Source organism: Trachypithecus francoisi, unplaced genomic scaffold, assembly GCF_009764315.1.
Source record: "Trachypithecus francoisi isolate TF-2019V2 unplaced genomic scaffold, Tfra_2.0 Lachesis_group15, whole genome shotgun sequence".
Lineage (NCBI taxonomy): Eukaryota > Metazoa > Chordata > Mammalia > Primates > Cercopithecidae > Trachypithecus > Trachypithecus francoisi.
In genome coordinates, this window is record NW_022681460.1 from 52,436,000 (window position 1) to 52,454,646 (window position 18,647).

The 18,647-nt window shown below is 39.0% G+C and overlaps 1 protein-coding gene and 1 pseudogene across 2 annotated transcripts in view; both read left to right on the top strand.

The window, feature by feature from the left end:
- AFG1L (AFG1 like ATPase) overlaps positions 1–18,647 on the top strand; it is a 224,348-nt gene that overhangs the window by 159,312 nt on the left and 46,389 nt on the right. The window lies entirely within an intron of this gene.
- Positions 607–730, top strand: LOC117098212 (annotated as a pseudogene).

Genomic DNA, 18,647 nt, shown 5'->3' on the forward strand with positions numbered 1-18,647 from the left:
AAAAATTATTGAGATACAATTCACCTTTTAAAGTCTATAACTCAGTGGTTTGTTAGTATATTTAGAGTTGTACTACCATCACCACTATCTAATTTCAGAACATTTTTATCACCCCAGAAAGAAACCCATAACCGTCAGCAGTCATACCTCTCACCCCTCTACCCTCTGTCTATCTACCTTCCGTCTCTATGGAATTTGCCTATCTTATATATCTCATATAAATGGAATTACATAAGATGTAATATAGTCACGCACTGCATAGTAATATTTTAGCCAGTGATGGACCATATCACAGATCTGATGGTGGTCCCATAAGATTATAATACTGTATTTTTATTGTATCTTTTCTATGTTTAGATACACAAATACTTGCCATTATATTACAGTTGCTTACAATATTTAGTACAGTAAAATGCTGTATAAGTTTATAGCCTAGGAACATTAGGTTATACCGTGTAGCACAAGCGTGTAGCAGGCTATGCCATCTAGGTTTGTGTCAGTATACTCTATCATGTCTGCCTGATTGCATGATGACAAAATCACCTAACAACACTCTTAAAACATATCACCATTGTTAAGTAATGTGCCACTCTATATACGATGTATATTACTTCTCAGCCTTTTGGTTAAGATCAAGTGTAGTATCTGTTCTTACCAGTTTGATACTATAAGAAGTGGTCTTTGTGCCTGGCTTCTTTCATTTAGCGTAATGTTTTCAAAGTTAATCCATGTTGTTTGCTATTTGTTTTCTACTGTCCCATCTGTTGTTTTTTCCAATTTCCCTCTTTTTCTGACTTCATATTAGTTATTTTTTTAAGATTCCCTTTTACCTCTTGTTAGCGATACCTCCTTGATTTTTTTCTTTTAAAAGTCACTTTAGGGCTTAGTGTAAGCACCTTTAACTTATCATAGCTTGCCTTCAAGTAAGAGTATACCACTTGATGTATAACATAAAAACCTACAGTATACTTCCATTTTTACTATCCTGGGCTCTGTGCTTTTATTGTCTTTTTTTGTTATTTTATTATGTAATTGTATATTTTATTATATAATATTATTATATGCAGTACTCTATTTTCTTTTTAGGTCATAAACTCCGTAATATATTGTCATTACTTTTACTTAAACAGTCAATAATCCTTTAAAGAGATTTTTAAAATAAGAAAAAAGTCTTATAATTTACCTACATATTTACTGTTTCTTGTACTCTTCATTCTGTTATATAGATTGACATTTCCATGTGATATAATTTCTCTTTTTCCTAAAGGACTCTGTTTAACATTTCTTATAGTAGTGGTCTGCTGGTGATGAATTTTCTCATATTAATGTTTTTGTTTTGCTTTTATTTTTGAAAGATTCTTGCTGGCTAGAGAATTCTAGGCTGACAGGCTGGCGGGCTTTCCTTTCTTCCTTCCCCCTTTTCTCCCTTCCTTCCTCTCTTTTGCTTCCTTCCTCCACTTTTTGTTTTATAGTACTTTAGTGATATTGCTTTCTTCTCTTCTGGCTTGCATTGTTTCCATGAGAAATCTACTGTCATTCTTTGTCCTTCTCTACATAAGGACATAAGTCTTATCACTGTCTGCTTCTATAATTTTATTTTTATCTTGTTTTTAAACAGTTTTATTATGATGTGCATTGGTGTGGTTTTCAGCATGTTTCTTTTGCCTGAATTTGGTTGTGCTTCTTGGATGTGTAGGTTTATAGTTTTCATTTGATTTGGAGAATTTTCTCTTATTTCTTTACAGTTTCTCCCCATCCCTTCCCCTCCTCTTCAATTTCTGGAACTCCAGTTACACTTATATTAGACCTCTTTATATTATTCCACAGCTCTCTGATGCTCTGTTCACTTTTTTCATTCTTTTTCTCTTCCTGTGTTTGTGTTTCATTTTGGGTAGTTTCTTTTGCAGTGTCTAATCTGCTATTAATTATAACCCAGTGTATTTGTCCATGTTAGAGGTGGCTTTTTTCCTTTTTAAGTGCTAAACTTGGGTTTCTTTCCCTTTTTTTTTTCTTTTCTTTTTAAAAAGGCAAGGTCTTGCTATGTTGCCCAGGCTGGTCTTGAGATCATGGACTCGAGATTCTCCCACCTTAGCCTCCCAGTAGTTGGGACTACAGACATACACCACCATGCCAGGAGGTTTCTTTTTTTATATCTTCTTTGTTTGTTCTCATACTCATGCCTTCCTCTACCTTACTGAGCATATGCAGCATATTTATAATTGTGGTATTAATGTGTTTGTCTGCTAATACTATCATCTGTGTCATTTCTGGGTCTGTTTCTATTTATCTTTTTATGAGTTGATTTTCCTGCTTCTTTTTTTTTTTTTTTTTTTTTGAGACTGAGTCTCCCTCTGTCACCTGGGCTGGAGTGCTGTGGCCGGATCGCAGCTCACTGCAAGCTCCACCTCCCGGGTTTACGCCATTCTCCTGCCTCAGCCTCCCGAGTAGCTGGGACTACAGGCGCCCGCCACGTCGCCCGGCTAGTTTTTTGTATTTTTTAGTAGAGACGGGGTTTCACCATGTTAGCCAGGATGATCTCGATCTCCTGACCTCTTGATCCGCCCATCTCGGCCTCCCAAAGTGCTGGGATTACAGGCTTGAGCCACCGCGCCCGGCTCCTGCTTCTTTTCATGCTTTTTTTTAAAAATTGGATTTCAGATATTGTGAATTTTATATTGTTTGGTACTAGAGTTTTTGTATTCCTTTAAGTATTTTAGGACTTTGTTCTGGGACACAGTTAAGTTACTTGGAAACAATTTTATCCTCTCTAGGCTAGGCTTTGTAAAGTAGAACCAGAGTGCCTTTATTCTAGGCCTAGTTATTCCTGAAGCAATACCCTTCTGAGAATTCCACCTTATACCCTATACTTTAGTAGGACTTTCTACTCTGACTAGAGGGAACATAAACTATTCCTGGCCATTTATGAGCTCCAGGGGTAATGCTTTGTGATTCCAGTGAGTCCTTTCCTACCTCCCCATTTCAAGTAGTTGCTTCTTAGGCATACACAGATTAGTACTCAGCTAAAGACTCAGGGAAGCCCTCTGCAGATCACTGGACTTCTGTCTCTATATCTTTTTTTCCAGTATTATACCTTGCAAATTCTAGCTGCGCTAGCCTCCCCAAATGCTGAATTCCGTTTTCTCAACCTCCCAAATGCTGAGCTGTGTTTGTGTCCCTACTCCTGAAGTCTGGAAACTCACCAGGCAGTAAATTGAGGCTAAACTGATTTGTTTCCCTTTTCTGGGGATTGCTGTACTGTGCTTTTTGTTATCCAGTGTCTGCAAACCATTGTTTCATATATTTTAGATCGTTTCTAGTTGTTTATGGCAGATAGGTAACTCTGGGCCCTGTTATTCCATCATGGCCAGAAGTGGAAATGTCTAGACCTTTATTCTGAAAAATTGATAATAAAAGGAAAGAATCAAGTATTTTTTCCTGCCTGTTTTAAAATAACTGATCCATAGTGTAACAAAGTAGTTGATGAGGGCAAGCTTCTCTTTATAAAAGTTTTCTGGGCCGGGCGCGGTGGCTCAAGCCTGTAATCCCAGCACTTTGGGAGGCCGAGACGGGCGGATCACGAGGTCAGGAGATCAAGACCATCCTGGCTAGCATGGTGAAACACCGTCTCTACTAAAAACACAAAAAACTAGCCGGGCGAGGTGGCGGGCGCCTGTAGTCCCAGCTACTGGGGAGGCTGAGGCAGGAGAATGGCGTGAACCCGGGAGGCGGAGCTTGCAGTGAGCCGAGATTGCGCCACTGCACTCCAGTCTGGGCGACAGAGCGAGACTCCGCCTCAAAAAAAAAAAAAAAAAAAAAAAAAAAAAAGTTTTCTGGGTAGCAATTGAAAAAATCTTGAGAGAATTAGAATAGAATTAGAATATCACTATTTTGTAAAACACTCATAGTTTAATGGATCTAGTTAATGATCACAAATTCTATAATAATTGCTATAAAATGAGACCTGAATTTTATCCATTTACAGGAAATATAGGGGCAATGGAATATGTTCAATAACATCACAGGAATACATCCATCAAAATGTAGACTGTAGATTTTTTAAATGACATAAATCAATTGCTTCTTCAACAAATAAATAAAAAGAAGAGAGATGGATAGGGAACCTTTAGTTTAAAGGAGACGTAGAAACATATCAACCAATTACAGTGCATGGGCCTTATGTGGATCCTGAATCACACCAACTATCAGAATGAAAACAAAGACAAAACAACCAAAAAACCTACAGCACAATAAAAAAAATGCAAATACTGCAGGATGTTTCATTGACACTGAGGAATAATTGTTAACTTTGTTAGGTGTGATAGGGTATTATACTTATTTTTTAAATTTATTTTATAGCCTATCAAGATGCAATTTTAAATGACATAAATCAATTGCTTCTTTAACAAATAAATAAGAAAAAGAGAGAGAGATGGATAGGGAACCTTTAGTTTAAAGGAGATGTAGATAATAAAGATTAGTAGAAATTAATGAAATAGAGAATAGAAAACATCAGGAGCCTATTTGTATCTCTGAATCTAAAACCTGTCTCCTGTAGACAGCATATAGTTGGGTCTTTTTTTATCCAATGTGACAGTCTCTGCTTTTTGATTGAATTGTTTAATTCATTTGGAAATTATGTTATTATTGATGGAATTAAATTTACATTTGCTTTTTACTTTTTGTTTTCTTTGTTTCCTGTTTCATTTCCCCTCCTCTATTCTTCCTTTACTGCTGTCTTTTACATTAAGTGTTTTCTGTTTTTTGATTTTTTGAGACAAAGTCTCACTATGTTGCCAAGGATAGTCTCAAACTCCTGGGCTCAAGAAGTCCTCTTGGCCGGGTGCGGTGGCTCACGCCTGTAATCCCAGCACTTTGGGAGGCTGAGGCGGGCGGATCACAAGGTCAGGAGATCGAGACCATTCTGGCTAACACAGTGAAACCCCGTCTCTACTAAAAATACAAAAAAAAAAATTAGCTGGGCATGGTGGCAGGCACCTGTAGTCCCAGCTGCTTGGGACAATGAGGCAGGTTAGAATGGCATGAACCCAGGAGACGGAGCTTGCAGTGAGCCGAGATCACGCCACTGCACTGCAGCCTGGGCGACAGAGCGAGACTCCATTTCAACAACAACAACAATAACAGCAACAACAACAAAAAAAGTCCTCCTGTCTCAGCCTTTCAGCCTCTCATGTAGCTGGGGCTAAATCTGACTCTTTTTTAAATAACATTTTAATTTTTTCAATACTTTTTTCACTGTACTTTGTTACTTTCTTAGTGAAGAACTATTTATTGCTATGAGAAGTACAAAGTATTCGAACTGAAATGTCTCAGATTCAAATCAAAGCATTGTATGTTGCTGTATGTTTTTGATAAGTAGATGATCAGTAATGGTAATGAATTTGTGCTCAAAGAACACCTGGGAGGGGAAAGGGCTCTATGGTGGGGAAATATAGTTGGTTCTCAAAAGTAGATGCACAGTAGTATGTTTGTCATAAGAACTCCTGTTGATATTTTATGAATGAGTAAAGCCCTGTTGTACACTTACTTATAGCTGTATATTATAAACAACAACAAAACAACAACTTTTTGTTTTATATTTTATAGGACATGATCCAGTAGGATGTTTCTTGCTGTTGTTTGTTTTTGAGACAGGGTCTGGCTCAGTAGTAGCCCAGGCTGGAGTGCAGTGGTGCCATCTCAGCTCACTGCAGCCCCCTTCTCCGACTCAAGCCATTTTCCCACCTCAGCCTACTGAGTAGCTGGGACTATAGACACGTGCCACCATGCCCAGCTAATTTTTGTTTTTATTTTGGCAGAGATGGGTTTTACTGTGTTGCCCAGGCTGGTCTCAAATTCTTGCCCTCAAGCAATCCACCTGCCTCAGCCTCCCAAAGTGCTAGGATTACAGGCATAAGCCACTGTGCCCAGCCCAAGTAGACTGTTTAAAAAAATTTTTTTGTGTCTATTGAAAATCACAAAAGGCTGGCCGGGTGCAGCAGCTCATGCCTGTAATCCCAGCACTTTGGGAGGTCGAGGTGGGCGGATCACGAGGGCAGGAGATCGAGACCGTCCTGGCTAACACGGTGAAACCCTGTCTCTACTAAAAGTACAGAAAAATTAGCCAAGTGTGGTAGCAGGTGCCTGTAGTCCCAGCTACTCGGGAGGCTGAGGCAGGAGAATGGTGTGACCCTGGCAGGTGGAGCTTGCAGTGAGCCGAGATTGTGCCACTGCACTCCAGCCTGGGTGACAGAGCAAGACTCAGTCTCAAAAAAAAATTTTTTTTTTAAATTAAAAATCACAAAAGGCTGGGTGCGGTGGCTCATGCCTATAATTCCAGCACTTTGAGAGGCTGAGATGGGTGGATTGCTTGAGCCCAGGAATTTGAGACCAACCTGGGCAACATGTAGAGACCTCATGTCTACAAAGGTTAAAAAAACTAACTGGGCTTGGTGTTGTGTGCCTGTGGTCCCAGCTGCTTGAGAGGCTGAGGTGGGAGAATCGCTTGAACCCAGGAGGTCAAGGATGCTATGAGCCATGATTGTGCCACTGCATTCCAGCCTGGGTGACACAGTGAGACCTTGTCTCAAAATACAAACAAACCAACAAACCACCCCCAAATCACAAAATTGTACATTTGATAATAATTTAGATGTCCATCTAAATCTTAATTAATCTTGCATTAACTCAAAGACTGCTGACTTAGAAATTAATTTCACCATTTGAAACAGCACCTACGAAGTGGTATAGCAAAAAAAAAGAAGTCCATCTAATAGAGACTTCAGTATCAGGTTCCACCAGTCAGTTTAGTATACCTTTTATCTCCTGTTCCTTTACTGAATAGTGTTTGTTTTCCAGCAGGAGAACCAGAATGGAGCTGGCCCACTATATCCAGCTAAACACATTGACAAAATATCTAATTGTATGGCCACAGTCATCTAGTAGAGTGTAAATAATATTGTGTATATATATGATGTGTATATTAGTAGATAATATGTATTCTTATACATATAAAAATACAGAAGAGGGTTTTTAGATTTCCTTAGAATTTTCATTGTGTTATTTCATCTTCAAATAGATCACAGTTATAACTGAAGATCAATCTGCTGCATAAGAAAAGCTGATCTGGCAAAAACCCTAGGTCTTTAGTTATTTGCTGTGTTCATTTTTAGCTATTAAAACTCCCTGGCCTCAGCTGGGTGTGGTGTCTCACGCCTGTAATCCCAGCACCTTGGGAGGCTGAGGCTGGTGGATCAGTTGAGGTCAGGAGTTCAAGATAGCTTGGCCAACATGGTGAAACCCCGTCTCTACTAAAAATACAAAAATTAGCCAGGTATGGTGGTGCACGCCTGTAATCTCAGCTACTCAGGAGACTGAGGCAGGAGAATCGCCTGAACCTGCGAGGCAGAGGTTACAGTGAACTGAGATCATGCCACTGCACTCCAGTCTGGGTGACAGAGTGAGACTCTGTCAAAAAAAAAAAAAAAGAAATTCTTTTTCTCTTTCCCAAGTGGATGTGACTATCTTTTTCTCCTAAAGAGGAGTTAGAGCTTTTTACTCTCCAACTTCTTCTCCCTCTTTTTTTTTTTTTTAATTCTCAATCATTATAGCCTTTCTGAAATTCCATTTTAAAAAGAAGTATTTTTATGTCTACCAAGTTGCAATTCTAGATGTTATGGCACTGATTTATTTGGAGAAAAATGCAATATATGGATTTGATAGAAATTTTATATGGGAGTTTGTGGCTGAGAAGAGGAGGTGAAGGTCTGGAATTTGAGAGCTAAAGGTGCTAGATACCACTTTCTGCATAATGTACAGGTCAAGATTAATGGAACCAGGTAAGTTACTCTCCAGGTGATTGAGAAGGGTGGGAAATTTAGAGACTGAAATGGATCTCTGAACAGTCAGTTAAGCCTTTGAGTGATTGAGAAGATAAATACTCAGACAAAATCCATTCTAACAACTGACTTCGTTATGTAAAACAAACCTACAGGATTTGAAATGCAACCAAGTCTGTTTTATATTAAGGCAAGTATAAACCAACTTAATTTTAGACCTGCCTCCAGCCCCAGATTATGTTTGGTTTGAGGACAAAGAGCTGTACAGCATGAATGCACAGGCAATCAGTAGAGTGAGAAGGCTCACTGCCAGGGAAGTTTGGCAAGGAACTCTAAGAGGAAGGGGAAATTTCTGCGTCAAATCAACTTTGGCTCTCTGGAATAGAGAACATGGAGAGAGAGGGACTAAGGAATGCCAGCCCTATTCTACTTGTTGATACCTTAACAAGCTGTTGATTTTTGAAAAGGGATAAAGAAGCAAAGTGTGGGTAGCATTCTGTTCCCTTGAGTCAATCCTAATGAAGTAGGAGGTTCTTGAAGAAATTAATTTCCATTTAAATTCATGCGTGACCCTCTTCCAGAAACCCCCAAGTGTTTTGGAATTTTCGTTGAGAATTTCAAATGATCCAGCAATAATAAGGTCTTTTTTGACATGTTCTGTTTCTTTGAGTCTAAGTTTTATGTTGAATGCCTGATTTTAGCTGTAGAATTTTTCTCAAAATGGAAATGACTTGGTTACTTTCCTCTCTGTTCACTAATTTAATATGGAAAAATAAATCATGATTCTCATACTCCCAAAGCACTCAGGCTTTTCATCCGGGTACTGTACTCACAGAATTCCTGTAGGAGTTGATGCCAAATTTCCTGGCAACTGAACAGTGGTCGATTCCAGGGTTTTTCTGACTTAAAGACACAGTGGTACTACTCAATAGAAAATAGGAACCTGCCCCTCCGCTGCAGTTTCTGAGTTTAACAAAAGGTGACAGAAGCAATGAAATGGATGGGTTTTATCAGGGCATTGCACAACAAAAGAAAAAAGAGCCCATCTTCTGTTGAGCTTTGCTCCTCAACCCTACCTCCCAATCCCCTCCCCTCAAAAAACAAAAAACAAAAACACTTGAAAAGAGTCACTCTGCTTCTTCATCAGAAATGACTTCAATTTCTTTACTGTGATCAACTTTTGATTATCTGTGGGTAGACTTTCTATTTTGCATTATCTGCACAAAGGCCTGCTTTATAGTAGCATCCCACTGATGGGGCAATTACTCAGAATGGAGCTGTTTCACAGGAATTAAAGGAAGTCACTTAAATTCTTTATCTTTACTCAGTGTCTGTCTCTCCTTAGGAGAAGAAAGGGGAGATGATTTATAGCATCTGAACTTAATTTATTGATTTCCGCCTGATCATTTTTATGCTACCCAGGTCGCTATTACTCAAGATACTCTTCTTTGTGGTTAAAATGGAATTATGCAAAACTGAACGAGATATTTTCTTCTATGCTATGTAACATTAGCATTGTAAATTAACATTTGTAGCCCCAAAAGAAAACTCTAAATTTAGCTCCTTATTTACACTGAAAAAAAAAAAAGAAAGTTAAATTTAGTGCCGTCTTTATGCTGTGGTCTTTCCATACGGCTACTGTTGACTACCAGATGTCTCTACTTCCTCAAATTTTACTGGTTAGGCTGGAATATCTTTCAATTATGTTTACAGTTTGAGTTTAATTTTAATCAGTTTTTATTTTTATGTAATCTATATCTTTGTGTGTGTGTGTGTGTGTGTGTGTTTTGTACATTTGTTTTTCATATAGGCTTGTTGCTGACCTTAGGTCTTATGTCCCAAATACCAGAGTTTTGAAAATGAGATGATCCTGATCCTTCTTTAGAGCCTCACAAGCATGGATATATTTCTGAATAGAGATTTTTAGTGTAAGGTGATGTTGCTATCTTTTTAAATGGTTTCACTACAGAACTAACAAGAGGGCCCTAGAGTCATAGAGTCACTGCTGCTGCTGCTGCTGCTAAAATTTTTACAATAAAGTTATGTTCTTAAAATTTCCTACTTTAAAAAGTGAAGATATCTTGAAGCACGGGTTTTAAAATTTTATGCGTATCATGACAATTGAGAAAATGTTTCTAGATTAACTATTTTATTATTTTTAATTAATTAGTTCTTTTATTTTTAATTTAACTTTTTAAAAGTATTATGTTTAACACTTTAAAACATATGTTGCCCAGGCTGGCCTCAAACTCCTGGGCTCAAGTGATCCTGTTGCCTCAGCCTCCCTAGTAGCTGGAACTACAGGCATGAGTCACTACACTATGGATTAAGTCTTTTGTTAATTAAATTATATTTGTGTTTTTTGCCCCATCCTTGTTAAAATATAAACTTGAGGCAACTTATGTTGAAGTCATTTATAATTTATCCACCATATCCACTAAAATGGAAGAGATGGAAAATGCCAAGTAGTGGCAAGGAAGTGGAGAAAATGGAACTTTTTTTGTATTACTGGTGGGAATATAAATTGCTGCAATCAATTGGAAAACTGGCAACATCTCCTAAACTGAAAATAGGTATACCCCATAAGCAGCTATTCTAGTCATATGCCCAACAGACATGTATATATGAGTTTACCAAAAGGAATGTACTAGAATGTTCATAGTAGCACTATTCACAGAATCCCCAAAATGTAAACTACATAAATGCTCATTGTTATGGACTGAATTGTGTCCCCCAAAATTCACAGGTTGGAGCCCTTACCCCAGTGGAACTATATTTGGAGATAGGGGCCTTTAAGGAGGTACCTAAGATTAACTGAAGTTGTAAGGATAGGGCCTTAATCCAATAGGACTGGTGTTCTCATAAGAAAAGGCAGAGACCCCAGGAGTATGTGCACACAGAGGAAATAAAGGCCATGTGAGGACATAGTGAAGGTGGCCATCTGCAAGCCAGAAAGAGAGCCCTCACCAGAAATCGATCCTGGCAGCACCTTGATCTTGGCCTCTATCTAGCCTCCAGAACTGTGAGAAGAAAAAATATATATATATATGTTGCTTAAGCCACCCAGTCTGTGGTATTTTGTTATGGCAGCCCTAGCAGACAAATGCATCCATCACCGGTAAAATGATAATAAATTGTGATATTTTTATGCAATACAATACAGTGACAAAAATAAACAAATTACTTCTACACACATCAATATAGATGAATCTCACAAACATAATGTTGAGTGAGAGAAGTCAGATATACGTGAATAAGGGAAATGAGCTTGTATGAAGCAATATGTACTTATACCCAACTTGAAATTGATTTAAGATGCAGTTGCAGAGATTTGACCAATGTTGGTGCAAAATGAAATAATTTTCCTATGTCTAGAATATTCGTCCACCAGCAAAGATCAGGACTGTCAGATAGGGTAATTCATGCATTATGTTTCAGAAGTCTTTAATTTTAAAAATAATAACTTACATATTAAATATTTGAGTTACTTATTTTTTTTTTTTTTTTGAGGCGGAGTTTCGCTCTTGTTGCCCAAGCTGGATTGCAATGGCATGATCTTGGCTCACTGCAACTTCCTGCTTTCCAGGTTCAAATGATTCTCCTGCCTCAGCCTCCCAAGTATTTGGGATTACAGGTGCCCACTACCACCCCTGGCTAGTTTTTTGTATTTTTAGTAGAGATGGAGTTTCACCATATTGGCCAGGCTGGTCTCAAACTCCTGACCTCAGGTGATCTGCCCACCTCAGCCTCCCAAAGTGCTGGGATTACAGGTGTGAGCCACTGGGTACTTAACATTTTAAAGTAAATTTTACTTAGCATTTATTTTGTGTTAATGGTCTTATGTTTTCCACTTTGCATGTCTGTATCAGGTAGAGATCACTTTTACATGTTATTGTAATATATAATCTTGTTACAGTACATTGATTTATAATAGTGATAAGCCGTGTGTTTATTATTATACTGTTATTTTACAGAAAAATACTGAACCTTTAGTATAACCCTGTGGTAGAGAAATGATTCACTATTATTATGGGCATGCATTATTGTTTAAAAACACATAAAATGTAATAAATACAAATAACGTATGGTTTCAGGACTTTTTTAAGGTTACTATCTATTGGGAATTTGGGAATATGTTTTCTGGGATTTCCCAACTTTGAACTTTGCTCTGGTCATTCATACCAGAAGGGCTGCAGTTTTTCTACTGGAGTTTTAGTTGACGTGAGCAGTACTGACTACACTGTCTTCAGTCTGGAAACTGTAAAACTGGGTACCTAACCCCATATTTGTCCCTTCTCCCAAGTGTCAGCACCCCACCAGAATCTGTTCACTTCTGTCTACTGTCCCATGCCTTCAGATGCCTGTTTTTATATTTTTTCAGAGTTTACATATAGTTGTTATCAACAGAGAGGGTTAGTTGAAGCAGAGCCAACTTGGTCCTATTAGAAGCAGAACTCTTCTCCCTTGTTCTAAATAGAACACACCCTTGAGTATCATCCTGAGAAGGGTACATGGGAAATACATACTTTGAAAACTCACATGTCCAAAAAATGTATTTATTTTACTTGATTAATAGTTTGATCATGGTTGTCACACACAATAATATTCTCTTAGAATATTTTAGACACTATACTATTATCTTCAAGCTTCCATTATTGCTGTTACAAAGTTGGATGTGAATCTGTTTCTTGACCTTTTATATTTGACCTGTTTTTTCCTCTTGAAGTTTTTAGAATAGTCTCTTTGTTCCTGGTTTCCTGAAATTGCATAAGGATATGCCTTGGAATGGAGCTTTTTTCCATTCTTTGTGCTGGGTATTCATTGAACCCTGTCAACTTTAGAAAGTCGTGTCCTGCAGTTCTAGGAAAGTCAATTTTATTCTGATTCTTTTCTTCTCCCCACCCCTCCACCCCACCTCATATTCTCCGGAACTCCTCCTGAACTTTGTGAATTGAACTGAACCTTGTGAATTGATCTTCTAATGTTCTTTTGTTTTCTCTTCTATTTTCCTTATTATTATTATTATTTTTTGGTCTTTTTGTTCTATTTTCTGATATGACCTCAACTTTTTTTTCAATCCTTTTCCTGCATTTTGGATCTAGCAGTCCTATTTAGAGCTCTTCCTTATGCCTTTCTTGTTCTTTTGGTTTACAGCGTTCTTCTTTGTCTTATGGGTGCAATATCTTACTTATTCTCTCCAAGCATATTATAGTGTGTTCTTCCCTTTCTGCTCTCTTGTTTTTTTCTTTGCTTCTTCCAAGGTCCTTTTAAAAATGTCTTTATTTTGGTCTTTGTCTTTTAGCTATGGAAATACTTGGTTGTCCATTCACATGAAAGAATGAGGCATTAAAAAGCTGATCAGAAGTTCTGAGTGCATAAGCAGAGTTTTATTGATTGGTGGGCTTCACTGGAGGGTGATAAGGTGGCTGGTCATGTTTTTCATTGGAGAACTCCAAATGTGAATATCTGTAAGTCTTTCTTTTGGCGGTTCAGTTTCCTCCAAAGGTAAATCTTTCTAATTCCTGGGATAGAAGTTTTGCTGGTAGGATTCTGGATGCTGAAAAGGTACAGGTTGTTAGTTACACTATTTAATATGTGGAATTTTATACAACTCAAGGGACATTAAAAAAAAAAAAAGAAAAGAAAATTTTAATGTAGGCTTTCAGTATGCTATCTCTTCCTTTTTCTTCATTGTTAAATCTACCCCAGCTGCTACTTACTGTTATAGGTAATGACTGTCTGGCTGGTGGTGTGAGTGATAAGAAGACAGTTGTGGATAAAGAAAGGCAAATGTATTAGTGAAAGTATGAAAATACGTTGTAAGGGTGCAACAGGCAGGTCAGCAAGAAAGGAGGTGGCTGCAAGGAGACAGAGGCTTGCTGGGGATTTTATAAGATGGTACTTGTACTGTGTGCTGAAGAGGGTTTTGTGCAGTGATAATGCCAAGGTTGCAGTGAACTAACTTGCATTTTTCTATCTACTGAGTGTCTGGTGATAGCTGGGCACAGGAAGATTGTGAGTTATTTGCACAGGAGGAGTATATGTCCTGGACCATCAAGAAAGGCAGACTTAACTACCTTCTCTTTTTGCTTTCCCCTGGTCCTGTCAGCCTGGCTTGTTTCCCCTAATTACAATTCGAGACTTGCCAGTTTCTGCTGGAGTGGAGGGTGGCAAGAATCTGGCTATCCAAGTAGAAGGAGGGCATCTAAGGAACTGTCTTTATCTTATTTTCAAACAGATACCCCTGTTTGCAGCCTAACTCCTTACCTATATATTCAAATGTATCTGCTAGTGCCAAGCCTTTGGAGAGTTCTTTGGTGAGAACTGGTCTGCTTCATTTCGGCTCTGTACTCCGCCTCTCACCTTCTGGTTTCCCATCAATTAAGGTTCTGCTCATCCAAGTAAGGAAAGCAATGCCAGTCGTTCCTTCTTCTAGGCTCCCTAATCTTTCCAAGTCATTCTCTTAGAGAACACTTCCCCCATCACTTGCCTTTGGGGAGGATAAGTCATCCTCTTCTTTCCCAAGGGGAAGGGAGGGAAAGGCTCTTATCACACATACTATACCCAAAGGCTAGTGACTGTTGTTCCATTTCCCCCTCCTTATAAAGACACTGTGTTGTGGGGTATAACAGGAGATGGTGGAGGAGGGGTGGCAATAGAAGTGTCACTGCTTATATAACCATGAGGGCAGAAGTCTAGACCTAGTGGCTGTTGGCACTAAGTGGCTCACTGGCAGCTCTCTTTAGAAAGTTGGGGGATACTTAGCACTCTAACCTTCAACTTTGTGGCTTAATTGTAATTCTAGGACAAGAGGGAAATATTGCACTTACAGAACTGCTTACTGTTCCATTGTATAAGTGTATCCAAATGTACTTAACCAAATTCCCCATTGTGGGACATTTCTTTTTCACTTTTGTGATGCTAGGAACAGTATTACAGTGGTCATCCTTGTAGTAGTTAACCATTATTATGTCCATAGGTAAAATTTCTATGAGTTTCATATTTCATAAAAACATACGCATTTTTAGTACTTTCATTAAATATTATCTGTTTGCCTGAAATCTGGTACTATTTTTATACTCCTCCCAGCTGTACATGAGAGTGTTGTTTGAGATAACCTAACAGGAGGAGATTGATAGGAACATGAACAAGAACTCATTCACATGTTAGGAGGGTGGCACAGCCCAACTCCAAGGGGGACAGATACTCCTGTGCTAAGGAGCCTTGCAGAGCTCATTGTATGTATCTCTTCATCTGGCTGTGTATTTCTTTCTTTCTTTATTTTTTTTTTTAAGATGGAGTCTCGCTCTGTCAAGCTGGAGTGCAGTGGCGCGATCTGTCACCCAGGCTGGAGTGCAGTGGCGCGATCTCTGCTCACTGCAAGCTCTGCCTCCCGGGTTCATGCCGTTCTCCTGCCTCAACCTCCCCAGCAGCTGGGACTACAGGCGCCTGCCACCACGCCCGGCTAATTTTTGTGTGTTTTTAGTAGAGACGGGGTTTCACTGTGTTAGCCAGGATGGTCTCGATCTCCTGACCTCGTGATCCGCCTGCCTCGGCCTCCCAAAGTGCTGGGATTACAGGTGTGAGCCACCGTGCCCAGCGTATTTATTTCTTTTAAGATATTCTTTGTAATAAACTATTAAACAGGAATCTTGGTCGACCAGAATCTTGGTCAACCACAAGGAGGGAGAAATGATGAGGACATGCTGACAGAATCATTTCAACTCTTCTCAATTGATCATCTTCCTAAAAGGTGACTAAGTGGAATGTGGTGAATGTGAGTGAATCTTTCTTGAGGGTGAGATTTGAAACCTCTGGAAATAATTAATGAGAACACAAATTCTCAACCTTCAGAACTATGATGAAGGCAGAGACACTGTAAAAGACTGAACTGAATACCACTGGCCCCAGGACTGGACCTGATCATATTTCTTGGACTAAACCTCTGATGCAAATCTGTTTTGATCAATACTCTTGGATCTCCCATCACCCTAAGATAGTATAGGGCCATAGAAATGAAATTCAGACTGTTTCATTTAAATTGATGTTCCATCATGTTCTTCTTTTTTATTTTTATTTTTTATTTTTGGACACTGTTGCCCGGGCTGGAGTGCAGTGGCACGATCTTGGCTCACTACAACCTCCCCCTCCTGGGTTCAAGTGATTCTCCTGCCTCAGCCTTCCGAGTAGCTGGGATTACAGGTGCCTACCACCATGCCTGGCTAAGTTTTTGTATTTTTAGTAGAGATGGGGTTTCACTATGTTGGCCAGGCTGGTCTTGAACTCCTGAACTCGTGATCCGCCCACCTCGGCTTCCCAAATCCATCATGTTCTTATTAAAAATTTGAAAACATGTTGCCTCCTATTTACACCAGAGGAAACTTGGACAAGAAATATAATTATGGTACCATGTTTTCCTCTTGCCTTCTTGCTTCATTCCGAAACTTGCTTACTCTTCCCTTTTCATATTCCCCAAGTTCCTCTGGAGTCATTATACAGAACAGAGCGTACTGGGAAAGCATTATGTTTAAAAGTATCTAAGGCTACAGTGTCCATTGATGGATGAATGGATAAATTGTGATCTATATATACAATGGAATATTATTCAACCTTAAAAAAGGAGATCCTGCAATTTGCAACAACATGGATAAAACTGGAGGACATTATAGTAAGTAAAATAACTAGATACAGACAGATACTACAAGATCTCACTTATAAATGGAATCTTCTAAAAAAGTCAAATAATTAGAAACAGAGAAATCAAATATGTAGAAATAGAATAGAGTAGTCGTTACCAGGGATGGGGGTTGAGTGAAGAGAAGGGGAATGGATGAGGAGAGGTAGGTCTCTTTTGGTAGCAAGTTGCAAATACAAAGGATGACTAAGTCTAAAGATCAAATATATAGCATGAGGACTATAGTTGAAAATAGTGTATTGTACACTGGAAATTTGCTAAAAGAATAGATTTTAGGTGCTCTTACCACCCCCAAGCCCTCACACACAAAAGGTAACTGTGAGATGATGGATATGTCCATTTGTTTGACTGTAGTGATAATTTCACTGTGTATATCAAAACATCATGTAGTACACCTTAACACATACAACAAAAAAGTTTAAAATATTTTTTTAAAAGAATATCCATTTTCCTTGCTTGGGATAGTTTATCTTTTTCCTCCTCTCTGCCAATTTGGATAAAAGAATGGCATCTTATTATTTTGCTTTGCAGTTGTTATTACTAGTAGAAAAAGAATGATTTTACATGTGCTTCTTGTCCACCGAGCTATCTATTTTTTTTTTTTTTTTTTTTTTTTGAGATGGAATCTTGCTCTCTCGCCCAGGCTGGAAGGCAGTGGTGCAATCTCCCTCTCTCCCTCCCTTCTTCTCCTTCTCCTTCTCCTTCTCCTTCTCCTTCTCCTTCTCCTTCTCCTTCTCCTCCTCCTCCTCCTCCTCCTCCTCCTCCGCCTCCTCCTCCTCCTTCTTCTTCTTCTTCCTTTTCTTCTTTTTTTTTTTTTTTTGGAGACACGGTCTCCCTCTGTAGCCCAGGCTAGAGTGCAGTGGCATGATCTTGGCTCACTGCAACCTCCACCTCCCAGGTTCAAGGATTCTTGTGCCTCAGCCTCCTGAGTAGCTGGGATTACAGGCATGCACCGCCATGCCAGCTAATTTTTGTATTTTTTGTAGAGATGAAGTTTTGCCATGTTGGCCAGGCTGGTCTCCAACTCCTGGCCTCAAGTAATCTGATCACCTCAGCCTCCCAAAGTGCCAGGATTACAGGCATGAGTCGCCATTCCTGGATTACACCAATAAAATTTTTTATTTTGCATTTGTAACTTCTGAGTAACTATAATAGAATTCTTATAAGACACTGTTATAATAAAAATAATTTTGTAATATTTCACATGTAATTTCACTATATAGAAAATCAGGTATTATAATTTCACAGGTGACTTAGGAGAGGTGACCTGACTGAAGTTTAGTGAGTCACATTTTGATAATATAGTATATACGAGACCACAGAGTAAAAAAGAAATCACCACTGAGGAAGTTTGTAAGGAATTATTTATTCACCAAATATGCTTTTGGAGGCCTGTCTTCTTTCTCGGTTGTTTTTCAGAATTCAGTTTTCCCCCTATGTTGAGTAATGTGCCTGTGCTAAGGACAGATTAACTTTCTAAATGACAGCAGACCATACCGAGTGGGTGGTGTTGCTGTTTTCGCTATGTTCCTTAAAAAGCAGCTCACTTTTTTTTCTTTTGTTTTTTTTTTTTGAGACAGAGTTTTGCTCTTGTTGTCCAAGCTGGATTGCAATGGCATGATCTTGGCTCATGCAACCTCCACCTCAGGGGTTCAAGTGATTCTCCTGCCTCAGCCTCCTAAGTAGCTGGGATTGCAGGCGCATGCCACCACATCCGGCTAATTTTTTGTATTTTTAGTAGAGACGGGGTTTCACCATGTTAACCAGGCTGGTCTCGAACTCCTGACCTCAGGTGATTAGCCCACCTCAGCCTTCCAAAGTGCCACGATTACAGGCGTGAGCCACCATGCCCGACCAGCTGACTTTTTAAAAATATATATTTTATGTTAAGTTCTGGGGTGCATGTGGAGGATGTGCAGATTTGTTACACAGGTAAATGTGTGCCATGGTGTTTGCTGCACCGATTAACCCATCACCTAGATATTAAGCCCCACATGCATTAGCTATTTATCCTGATGCTCTTCCCTCCTCCCCCCTGCTCCTGACAGGCCCTGGTGTGTGTTGTTCCCCTCCATGTGTCCATGTGTTCTCATTGTTCAGCTTCCACTTATGAGTGA